The sequence below is a fragment of the Protopterus annectens genome, chromosome 5.part0 (assembly GCF_019279795.1).
Source record: "Protopterus annectens isolate FY-2018-M chromosome 5.part0, PAN1.0, whole genome shotgun sequence".
In the NCBI taxonomy this organism is placed as follows: domain Eukaryota; kingdom Metazoa; phylum Chordata; order Ceratodontiformes; family Protopteridae; genus Protopterus; species Protopterus annectens.
The window spans coordinates 1,847,359,218-1,847,363,300 of NC_056735.1; positions in this window are offsets into that span (position 1 = coordinate 1,847,359,218).

A 4,083-nucleotide genomic window follows, 5' to 3' on the forward strand; every position below is an offset into this window, starting at 1 on the left:
ATGAACTACCGTGGTAGAAATAGCCATCCAGCGATGTAAACCTTAGCTCTAGATGATTATCACTGCAAAAGTGACACCTTGGCAGAATGTGCAAAAATGAAAAAAAAGTTGTAGGTAGATAGAGGGATTAGCAACCGTGGTCCCTATCCTCTAGGGAATTCAGTCCCAAAGCTACACAGCCACCTAAAAAAATGGAAACATGCCATCAAAACTTCCTCCTTCAACACAACGTCAACCCACGGAATTTACAAATAATACGAGCACATCCCTTCAAGTTATTTACTTCCTTGCATCTTTACAAATAATACACACTGTCTCAACCATACGCATTGTGTTTTTTAAACACGTGAATTTAGACTAAACTACTTTCAATGCATTTAAAAAGAACAGCCATGACTACAGACAACACAGTAGTATATATAAAGTACAGTTGTGTACTCTTACCATAAATGTAGATGTTCAAGTATGTTCACTGTTACAGTCATTACCGTAGGGTTCTTCCTGCTGGCAGCAGCCCTCGATCAGCCAGAGTCCCAAAGTTGGGTCCGACGTCGGCTGAAGTTGCTCTTTCCCTGACGTCAGTGCACCAGGGGTATAAAGGCCTCAGCCGACGCCATTTTCCCCAGTTTTTCTTGCCCCAGATCTCAGGTGCCCAAAAAATAAAGGCCAAAAACTTAATCAGAAGAATAAGCAAACATAAAACTAGAACATTCCCAAATTTCACCAGCAAAAATACCTCAGAGAAAGAGTAGTGCCAAGGAGACACAGACAGTACTTAAAAACAACAAAAGAGGGGATAGGAGGGAGGGTAACCCAGACTGTAACAGTGAACATACTCGAACATCTACATTTATGGTAAGAGTACACAACTGTACTATGTTCATCGTTGTTCACTGTTACAGTCATTACTGTAGGGTTGAATCCCAAAGCTAAGAAAGGGTGGCTGGAGAAGGAACAGAAGGGGCAGCTACAAAACCCTGCAGGACTGCAGAGGCAAAGCCTGCCCTAGATTTAGACTAGAGAGGGAGGTTGTAGTGCTTAGAAAAAGTATGCACAGAACTCCAAGTTGCAGCTTTTAAGATTTCCTTGGTAGGAACTCCACTGAGAAAAGCTGCTGAAGTAGCAGTAGCTCTGGTAGAATGTGTTCTAACATTAACAGGAACTGGTTTGCCATGATGAGAGTAACAGAATTTGATGCAGTGGGCAATCCACTTAGAAATAGTTTGTTTAGTGATTGCTCTCCCCTGTGAAGTAGAAGCATAAGCTACAAACAATTGGTCAGATTTCCTGAAAATCTTGGTCCTGTCCAGGTAAAAACGAAGCTGCCTGTGTATATCTAAAGAATGCAAAATTCTCTCCTCTTCACTTTGAGGATTAGGATAAAAGGTAGGTAAATAAATAGTCTGATTCAAGGCTACTTTCGAAACCACCTTAGGCATAAAGGTGGGGTTAGTCCTTAGGGACACCCTGTCCTGATGAAAAATAATGAAGGGTTCCACAGCCATGAGTGCTTGTAATTCCGAAACTCTTCTGGCAGAGGTTATAGCTAAAAGAAAAGCAGTTTTCCATGTTAAAAACTTACAATCTGTGGAAGCTGCAGGTTCAAAAGGAGACAAAGTTAACTTTTCCAAAACAAAGTTGAGATCCCAAGTGGGAACTGGTGCTCTTATAGGGGGCCTTATATTCTTTGCCCCTCTGAGATATTGTTTAAGTAACAGATGAGAAAAGATTGGGGGATCCGTATTGTAGTGTGCAGAAATAGCAGAAGCATGAATTTTGATACATGAAAAAGATAGGCCCTTATGTGACATCTCTGTTAGGTATTGTAAAATCAGAGGAATGTTTGGAACTGCAGAATCAAAACCCTGGGCCTGATTCCAGGAGCAAAATCTTTTCCATTTACCTGCATAAGATTTCCTGGTGCTGGGCCTTCTAGCTTCAAGGATTACGTCCATTACCTGTTTGGTAAGGGTAGAGCTGTTTAAAGACCCTGGATCCGCCAGGCTGCTAGATTCAGAGTTTTGACATGGCTGTGCAGGATCTGGCCATCTTTTTGAGACAGTAGATGTGGAATTTGTGGCAGAATCCAGGGTGGACCCTGAGCCAGGTTCATCAGGGTGGAATACCAGAATTGCCAAGGCCAGTTGGGAGCCAGTAAAATCATTTGCGGTCTGTCCTGTTTGATCTTCAGAAGTACCCGTGGTAGAAGAGGCAAAGGAGGAAAAGCATATACTGAGAGGCATTTCCAACTGAATGAAAGGGCATCCACTTTCCATGCTAGTTTGTGGTAGGTCCTCGTGCAGAATGTTTGAAGTTGATGGTTTTGGGAGGATGCAAAAATATCTATGTCCGGGTACCCCCACGCCTCTCTTATCATCCTGAATATCCGAACATCCAACATCCATTCGTGTGGATCTGAAAGGTTTCTGCTTAGGCTGTCTGCCAGAGTGTTGTCCGTTCCTGGCAGGAATTGAGCTTGTAAGTCTACCTTGCTGGCCAGTGCTGTGTTCCACAGTGTCATGGCCAATCTGCACAGGGGGTAAGAGTGAGAGCCTCCCGGCTTGTTTATGTACCACATCACTGCAGTGTTGTCCGTCTTTATCAGTAATTGCCCCGGTAGAATAAGATCCTTGAAGGCTGTTAGGGCATTCTGTACAGCTAGCATCTCCTTCAAATTTATGTGCAGGTGCATTTGGTCCTCTGTCCAGGCACCCTGAAGACATCTCCCTTGCATGTGGGCTCTCCATGCATAGTCCGAAGCATCCATCGTTATGACTTGATTGGCTGGAGTGGGACAGAAAGGCTTCCCCTTGTTCTGGAGACAGGCCTCGGCCCACCAAAGAAACTCCTGCCGGAGACAAGGCAAAATTGTGATCACTGTTTCCAAACTATGGTAATGCTGAGACCACACACTCTTGAGGTACCACTGTATCTTCCTCATATGCAGTCTTGTATATGGTATTAACAGAATGCAGGATGCCATGTAACCCAAAGCCTGCAGAAGTTTTCTTGCAGTTAGCTGACTCATTGAAGCTAGGTTTTTGAAATAAGAAGCCAGTTGCACTTTTTTGTCTGGTGTCAAGTAAGCCATCTGGGTTGTAATGCTCAGAAGAGCACCCAGGAAAGTAATCTGTTGTGTGGGCACTAGGTTTGATTTCTTTAGGTTCACTGTGAACCCTAGGCACCGCAGAAGATGCTGCACAAAAGCCAGATGCTGAAGTAAAGTCTCCTTGTTGTCCGCTTGAATGAGACAAATCATCCAGATAAGGATATATTTGAATTCCCTTCTGTCTGCAAAACGCCATTACTGGTGGCAGGCACTTTGTAAAGACCCTGGGTGCAGTAGATAAGCCAAAGGGCAGCACAGAGAACTGGTAATGCTTCAAGCCCGCTTTGAATCTCAGGTACCTTCTGCACTCTTGCCTTATGGGAATATGCAGGTAAGCTTCTTTCAAGTCCAAAGTCACCATCCAAGCGCTCTTACTCAGCATAGGCAGCAGCTGCTGCAGAGTAAGCATCTTGAATTTTGGTATTTCAAGGAAGGTGTTTAATACGGAAAGGTCCAGGATTGATCTCCATGTGTTTTTCTTCCTGGGAACCAGGAAAAGTCTTGAATAAAACCCTTGCCCCATTTCTGAATTTGGTACCAATCCTATGGCCCTCATAGCCATGAAGGACTGAACTTTCTGTTGTGCCTCTGCCCATTGATGCTTTGGCAGATCTGGCCATCCGTTTGGTTTTGGCAAGGTATGGAAATGAAACTTGTAACCCCTTGAAACTATGTCCAGAACCCATTTGTCTTGGGTTATGTGGCTCCAATTGTGATAAAAAAGAGAGATTTTTCCTCCCAAAGGTGCATCCAAGAGGGGAGCCCCTGGAGCTAGTAAGGGAGAGTCATAATGACTGTTTCCTGTAAGGTTGTGACCTATCTTCTCCTCCCTTGGGAGAGGGGGCACTCCACTGCTTATTTCTGAAAGGGGGCTGTGCCTGTCCTTTACCTCTGGAACGCCTGTATCTGCCTCTCTGAGGTTTGTCCGAGCTCAGAAAGGACCAAGGTTTAGCTGGCCAGTTCCTGCTAAATCT